Source organism: Diabrotica virgifera, chromosome 7 (genome assembly GCF_917563875.1).
Source record: "Diabrotica virgifera virgifera chromosome 7, PGI_DIABVI_V3a".
Taxonomy (NCBI): domain Eukaryota; kingdom Metazoa; phylum Arthropoda; class Insecta; order Coleoptera; family Chrysomelidae; genus Diabrotica; species Diabrotica virgifera.
Window position 1 is genome coordinate 199043615 of NC_065449.1, and position 8951 is coordinate 199052565.

The following is an 8951-nucleotide window of genomic DNA, read 5'->3' on the forward strand; positions in this document are numbered from 1 at the left end:
AAACTATTTAAAAGTCACTACAGTTATAAAACTTTTTTGTTTCTGTCCTCACAACAATAAAACTAATATATTATACAACATTTGTTTACCTCCATATTGAACAATTATTTATTATTGACAGATCATTTCAACATCCAATCAGAGCCCGTATAACGACTAATACAATAACATACTGTCGGTGTGCGCATGCGCGCGGATCAACAATAAATTCACCCTCAATCTCAATCGCGCCTAAAGAAGTATAACTTCAATAAAAAAATTTAAATCCGAAAAATATTAATTTGAAAGAAAAATAATTTTATCTACAATTTAATGTTAGCCGAAATCCAAATAAAACTGTTTGATCTATCGACAGGGAATTATTAAGATCAAATGGTTTTATTTTATACCTTTCCAAGAGCGTATATCCTAAATAAAAGCAAGGTTGCCTTGACATTAAAACCGTTTAGTTTTAATGCTGCTGTCAATAATGCCACTCGGTTTTTAATGTAAATCTAACCTAAAATCGAGTCGTCGTAGTGCTGGATGTGTTGTATTTTTCTTTTAAAATGACTAATTCGTTTATATTTTAAGTACTTGCGACTTATTTCTTCCATACTAACTAAGTACAGTTACTGTACTTCCACTTTTTACAACACACTACACCACTGTCTCGCTCTAAAACAAATGGCCGACCATTTTGGACATTAAAGAAGAGGGAATGAGTTTAGTTTTATTGTTTCTAACAAGAAGCATAGTTTAGTCTTTACGATAACCAAATTGATTTAGTTAAGATCGTTGGGTTTTATTATAGCCTACTAATTGCTTTTAAGAAAGCAACTTTAAAGACAACCAAAAAAAAAAGAATGTGTGTACTTTGTACGCACGTAAGAAGTTATACTTCTATTATATGATTTCAACGAAATCAATATACTTTAAACAGTTTCTCTACTACTTTCCAAAAATATTTATTAAAACAATACCAAAAATTAAAAAAATAAAAGAATAAAACACACACAAACACATTGAAAAATGCCACAAATAATTTCTGAACAATAATTGTTGCCAAAAATTTTAATTAAATACGTATTTTCTGAAAAAAATTATATAATAATATACTTACAATCATAAAATCTATAAAAAAAATAAAAAAATAACTTGCTTGGGGCTTGAACCCACTTCACGTCTATCGCGCCGTACGAATGTCGATGCGGTTTCCCACTGCACCACCTTCGCGTATACGTCATGTGGGAATATACACAAACTAAACGTTTACACCATAAACTTTTTGACATTTTGTTTATTTGTATGAATTTAATCAAATTACATTTTCCAAATAGATAGGTATGAAGATAATTTTTTATTGGAATACAACTGAAACATTTAGAATTACGTACCTGCGGCTTTTCAAAACTATTTAAAAAGTCACTATAATTATAAATTTGATTTTATTTCTGTCCTCACAACAATAAAAACTAATAACGAGCGATCCACAATTATTGGGATCAAAGCTAGCCGTGCAAAAAATTACATATGTCTTGTTTTAATCTGAATTTATATCATTGGTTTATCAATTAATTTTGATTAACATTATAAAACATAAAAAATCAGTCAAAACCTTTAAGACAGAACTTTAATTAAAAATAAAAAGAATTAACAAAATTATAAGTAAAAATAATAAATAAAATCAAACACGATGCTATATATTATATATTATGTCCACCACCAACATCTCTACATAACCTAAAACTTTTCTTGTTAAGTTGACGTAAACTGGAAAGTATATCTGAATTAAGAATAGACATGCACTGTATAGCTATCTCTGTCGTTCAGAGCCACCTATGGTGACAATAATTTTGGATCACACGTTATATACAATATTTTTGTTTACCGATAACCTCCATATTGAACAATTATTGACAGATCATTTCAACACCCAATCAGAGCCCGTATAACGACTAATACCATACGGTCGGTGTGCGCATGCGCGCAGATTAATAAAATTTCACCCTCAATGAAATCGCGCCTAAAGAATTATAATTTCAAAAAATAGTTCTAAGGCATATGTTTTACTGACATAATAGTCTTGAGATCAAGTAGTTTTAATAATAGGTTTTATTAGTCATATTAAGAGAATCTTTAAACAGCAATAAAACTAAAAGGTAACAAACAAGAATCTAATAAAACCAAACAGCTCGGAAGTTCTTCATAAAGCTGATTAGTTCTAAAGTGAACTGAGAATAAACCATTTTAAAACTACAATAAGACAAATTATCTATTAAGAATAGTCTTATTTGATACTCTTATTAGATACTTTAAAACTAGTGACAAATGCTTAACAGTTTTAAAGTTCTGCCAGTATCTACAAGGTAACTTTAAAACAATTATCTTCTTATTTACCACAAGAAAACCTTTATAAACCTAAAATAAAACCAAAATGTTTTTATTGTGCTACTTGGGTACTCGCTATACAGCGTTTCACGTTAAGAACGGAACGTTGCTTAGCAGGCCCGCCGGCGAGGGGGTCAGGGAGGGTCCGCCGACCCCCCCCCCCTGGATAATTACAGCTTAAGATATTATTGATAAATTTGGTCAAGATCAAAGGAAATTACAGTTTTTATTTACCGATTAATCTTTTTTTTTTGTATTATACAAGATTAATAAAATATAAATTTTTCTTGTTCTTTCATTCATTTCTAGAATAGAAAAGCAACTTACAGATTTTGACCCTCCCTAAATATTTTTTCTGGCGGCGGCCCTCTTGCTTAGATAGGCTAATGTATTTCTTATGGACGATAGAAACGCGCCGATGCCATGCCATACTGATTAGAATGAATCGTGTATGGGCAGTCGAGTAGCCACCCGTGCCCGAGAGGTTTGGCAACACTGATCTCCATAAGCACAATGTTCCGTTTTTAACGTGAAACAATGTATTCGCGGTGTGCAAGTACTTGGAAAGGGAAACGAGAAACGACCGTGCGCGAGTCGCGGAGAAATATTGCAACTATCTTAAATAATTCATATTGTCAATTGAAATTGTCAAATTGACGTATATTTCATACCTTCTGTCATTGACTTAGAAAAATTATATATTGCTCCACAATATTGATATGATATGCAATTATTATATAAAGGTAAATTTAATTAATTGTATTTTGCTTGCAATACTGCATTTTAATAACGGATTTTATTTACTACATACAATTGTTTACGTTTGCTAAACATAACCTGCATCTTATTTTTTTCTTCTTATTATTTTTTTGGACTATGGTCTTGACAATTATCCAGCAACCAGGACTAATATAATTGGCCAATATAATTAAAAGTGCGAATAAAAGTACAGAGCGTAGAAATAGAGGTCGCTTTGCCGAACTTGCACGGTCCCAATGTAATCTGCCTAGTCGACGTTTCCTAGAAAATTCAAATTCATTACAGGTTGGCAGTCTTCAATCGTACTCGACAACATATATTTTCAACTGAAGACTTAAATACAGGGACAAGCGTACTTGTGAAGTATGTAAAATATTTAATTCCTAGCTGAGCGCTTTCGGCATATATGTAAAGCCATCTTCAGAGCTATGGTCAGTAATTTCAAAATACCAATATGAAGAGAAACGGATCCCATGTAAGGTTGAAAAAACTTTTTCTTACGCAGTTTATGGATAGAAAAAACTTTGTCTGACGTTTGGAAAAAATAATAATGTTGTCGGTTGTTAAGTTGTGGTTGAAACATTGAAAACATCTAAATGGATACAAAGGACTCTAACAAAAAACACATTACAAAAATTTGATCATGGTAAGGTCAAAAAAAGAATGTGTGTACTTTGTACGCACGTAAGAAGTTATACTTCTATTATATGATTTCAACGAAATCAATATACTTTAAACAGTTTATTTATATTTAATTTAAATCTTAAACTAATTTTAATACTTACTACTTTCCAAAAGTTTTTATTAAAACAATACCAAAAATTAAAAAAATAAAAGAATAAAACACACACAAACGCATTGAAAAATGCCACAAAAAAATGATTTCTGATCAATAATTGTTGCCAAAAATTTTAATTAGATACGTATTTTCTTAAAAAAAAATTATATAATAATATACTTACAATCATAAAATGTATAAAAAAAAATAAAATGGGGCTCGAACCCGCTTCACGTCGATTCCGCCGATCGAAAGTCAAAGCGATTTCCCACTGCGCCACCTTCGAGTATATGTCATGTAGGAATATACACCAACCAAACGTTTACAAGTTTACACCATAAACTTTTTGACATTTTGTTTATGAATTTAGTCAAATTATTGGTTTGATTTTTGTCGAATTAAAATATTAAAATACAACAAAATATAGAGTAATAAAACGATATATTAGATGAAGATTGAAAGTTTGTTCGTAATCAGATTATGTAAATTGCATTGCCTACTAATAGGTAAGTACATTATTTTTTTACATTTTCCAAATAATTATGAAGATAATTTTTTATTGCAATACAACTGAAACATTTAGAATTACCTACCTGTGGCTTTTCAAAACTATTTAAAAAGTCACTATAATTATAAATTTAATTTTATTTCTGTCCTCACAACAATAAAAACTAATATATACAACATTTTTGTTTACCGATAACCTCCATATTGAACAATTATTGACAGATCATTTCAACACCCAATCAGAGCCCGTATAACGACTAATAATATACTGTCGGTGTGCGGATGCGCCCAGTAAAATAAAAATTCACTCCCAATCGCGCCCAAAGAAGTATAAAGTTGGATTTATAGTTTGACGTAGCGTAGACGTAGACGCAACGGAGACGCACTGGAAAAGATCAACACCGAATTTTGTGTACTCCTGTTTATAGATGAACGCAAGCGCCTGACGGAACGTAAAGGCCCCGTCTCACCATCAAATAATTGACAGTTATTTGATCAAACTTGACAGTTAGTGACACAAAGTGACAGTTAGTATGTATAGTTTGTGTCACTAGTCAAGTTTGACTGTCAAGTTTGATCAAATAACTGTCAATTATTTGATGGTGAAGGCCGCGTCTCACCATCAAATAATTTGATCAAACAGTTTGAGCAAACTTGACTTACTTGAGGAAGTACGTCAAAGTGACGTCACAATTGCAGTTTTTTTGAAATTCTAAAAATCTGTGCTCTCACTATCAGTCTAGTTTGATCAAATTTTTTGTATTGAGTTGTCTAACTTGTTTGTACTTTATTTAAAATTAAAATTTTTCATTATTATCCACAATCAACACTCAGGATGTGACGTCACTAACTGTCACTTTGTGTCACTAACTGTCAAGTTTGATCAAATTATTTGATGGTGAGACGGGGCCTTGAGACGGGGCCTTAAGAGAAACGTAACGTAACATAAGAGATGACCAACTTTCATCTTTTACAGTGCGTTTCTTCCGTCTGGCCAATCATAAGGCAGAATTTTGTTCTGTCACTCAAAGTGGACCCGCCCCGCCCCCTCATTCCTTGTGTTGTGTAAAAAGTTGATTGTCAACATATTCGAATTTTGTTAATTATTTGTTAATACAATGGATGTTGTTATTAATTTAATAAAAATATATCATAGAGTCATTTCAATATTTCAGATAAATATGAGTTGTTATGAGCCTAATTCGTGGTTATCCACACATATACCCCTAACAACACACAACATTCCAGGAATGTACTACCAAAGTTCTATCAATATTTGAATGTCCTGGACATTTAGGGAACATTCGGTGAACATCTGTTTAAATTATTCCTGGAATGTTACCATAAGACATTCTGTGAACATACTACCAATGTTCCTATATTTTAAGTTGCGAAATAATACATACGTGTAACAGATACAACATTACTTATAACATACCAGACAAACTAAGTGACACTTTAGGCCTACAGTGCAATAATATGTCAAATTTAAAGAGTTTCCCAAGTTCAATTAATACAATATTATAAACATACAAATGTAATAAAAATTATTGTTCGCGAATATTCAATTTGGAATGCGATTTTGTTAATAAAAAAAATACTTATAACTTATGCAAAACCCAAGAGAGGCATTTATATTTATTTCTTTTGCGTTCATTTTCAAATTCGCCGTGCATATATTTTTGTGCATGGCGCTTGAGAGGGCATCACGTGACTAAAAACGACCAACCAACGACCTCGCTTCGGCCATCTTGGCATCTTCATCTTGGCCACCTTGCTTTGCCGTGGGTGGATCGTTGTTTGTGCTTTTTAAGAATATTTTTTTAATTCGGATACTTTTATAATAGCTTTAATAGTATTATTAACATAGTGAATAAAATGGTGTCCTGTTTTTAACGCAGTTGGAGTAGCAGAAACAAATGTAGATAAAAAAATCTGCAGGAATAACGTTTCAATTATGACAGAAGCTCCAAACAAATGACTGTGAATGAAAAGCCCTATTAAAAGGTTAGTATGCAAATATGTAAACGAAGGCATGCCCTGTATTTCAGAAAATAAATTAATACTATTAATACCCTAATAATACTATGTATTCATAAAAAATCTTTTAAGTAACCTAGATATAACAAAGTGAATAAAAGGCATAAATCAGAAGAATTATTATTTTATTTTATAAGTTAATAATTGGTCATATCCATTTATTATTTTAATAATAATTGTGAATAAGCCACAAACTTCGCTTATTCCTAACTAAAATAGTAAATAGAGATAATAACAATAGGATTTGTAAAACTAAAGTAATTCTTTTTGCGTTTTTGCTAATGTATGCCTTTATAAATAGGATGGTAGACCACACACTATAATATGCAGTACCAACTAATGAATACACAGAATATTATAGTCGATTTGCTAAACTCAGTCTCAGTACTACTGAGTCTCAGACACAACTGGCTAGTGATTTTAGTAAATAATTTTGCCAATTTGGTAAAATTGGCAAAAAAAAAAATAATAACTAAATAGTTAATAATTACTGTAATTTTGGCAAAATTGGCCAAAAACAAAAAAAATTACCTACTAAAATCACTAGCCAGTTGTGTCAGAGTTTGGGGAACCGACTATACTAATAAACAATTTCTAAGCTGTTTTATAATATTTTGTGAGTCCATTAATCATATTTTTTATTTAAAACTAAAATTTGTTAATAATGCTTAGTAATGCATATATTTTGTATTTTTAGCTTTCCAGAAGATCCTGCGAAGAAGACATGAAGTATAGATCAGATTTGTTAATAGAGGAGTATGTTCAAAACACTTTTTAGAAAAAGATATTGACAGAACTTCACTTTCATCTGTTCGTTTAAGAGACTGTGCTGTTCCAATAGCTTATGTCACACAGGTATATGCATTTTTTTTCTTGGTTTTAACATCTTTAAACGCGAAATACGCAATAGCTTATCGAATTGATGCCATGTTATTTTTCTTTATTAAGGTCTTTGTTTATTATTGTGTATGTGTATTAACAACAGAAACATTTTTGGTTATTCTTTTATTTTATTTTATATTTTGTCATCAAGTGTTCAGTCAATGTATGTAGTTTTCTTATGTACACCTTTATGGGTTTATACCTGGTGGATGTATATTTCAATAAATAAATAAATAAATAACCTAATTAATAATACAGTCTGTACAATATAGATACTGTTGTAATTCATTATCTACATCGGAGATCTAAGTTGACATTGTTGCCCAACTGCAAAAAATTTTTGAATTCATTTTAAGTCAAATATATCACATAATTATTGCGAAGTAGATTATACAACAAAACAGATTAATATTCAATGTAAATAAATAAAAACATCAGAAATAGAAAACAAGAATTAAGGTATAATCTTATGTTACAGTTATTAAGGTACCAAGGGTATTATAAGGATAATAACGCTTGAGGTCAATGGTGTTTTTAACAAGGGCCTGAGGGATATACGTTGACCGAAAGCGTTATTATTATAATACCTGTGGTGCCTTCAACATTTAATGTCTGACTAAATTATTCTTTATATGCGAAAAATTTGAATGAATTTTGAATTGATTAGTTTTTAAATAAGTACATTTACCAGTATCAGTAGTAACATAATTGTGGTAACCATAGTTTTACTTAGGTTGATATTTGTCAACTTGACAGTATCTAAGTCGTTATTTAAATTTAATGCCCAAGGGCGTTATATCATACTTAACAGACTTCGAAATGTCATTATTTGTCAAATAATGTACCAGTAGGACATTAAAGTAAATAATAAAAACAATAAATATAATGAATACTAAATACTTATTTGTTTGTGAAAAATCTATTTCTTTGTGGCTTTTTTGTAATTAACTATTCTAATGAGGAAATAAGCCACAATTTACTTGAAAAAATAATTTTATTAAGGTTTCTACTTCCACGTCGGATGTCGTTGTCAAAATACAAAATGTTCATTATTATTATTTTATTTATTAAATATTATTTATTATTTATTTAAATATTTAATATTTATTTTTTTATTATTATTATTTATGCATATTATTACCTGTAAATAATATTTCTTCTGATTGTTAATTGTAAAGGATAGAAAAATTACCTTTTATTTTATTTTCTTTTAGAATCAGCTGAGAGAAGTGGTCTACAAAAAACCAGAAAGGAAACAGAATATGTGGCTACGAAAAGCAAAAGAAAGGTTTACAAAGCAAATGTGACACATTTTTTTATAATATTTAGGAATGTCAGTAAATTACATTAAAAAATGTATGTAAAGATTTTTTGCAATAAAAATGTTTATATTTATCAAGGATGTATTATTTGGTATGGCCACATATCGTCAGTGATGTGACAATACCTCCTATCTGTTTTTTTCAAGAGATTTGTAAGATAGACTAAAAACTTGTTTCGGCCACCTCCTGTTTTCATATATTTTTTGACTTGTTTTGCAGTAAATAACTATCTATTTACTACAAAAAAGTCAGAATACGTACGAAAACAGAAAGTGACCTTAAAAAATGTTTTT

The 8951-nt window shown here is 30.1% G+C and overlaps 1 long non-coding RNA gene across 1 annotated transcript; it reads left to right on the plus strand.

The window, feature by feature from the left end:
- The first annotated feature begins 5970 nt into the window (after positions 1-5970).
- On the plus strand, positions 5971-8731 carry LOC126887676 (uncharacterized). Its single transcript, XR_007699138.1, has 3 exons — positions 5971-6421; positions 7152-7309; positions 8551-8731. It is a non-coding gene; the product is annotated as an uncharacterized LOC126887676 (long non-coding RNA).
- Positions 8732-8951: the final 220 nt, after the last annotated feature.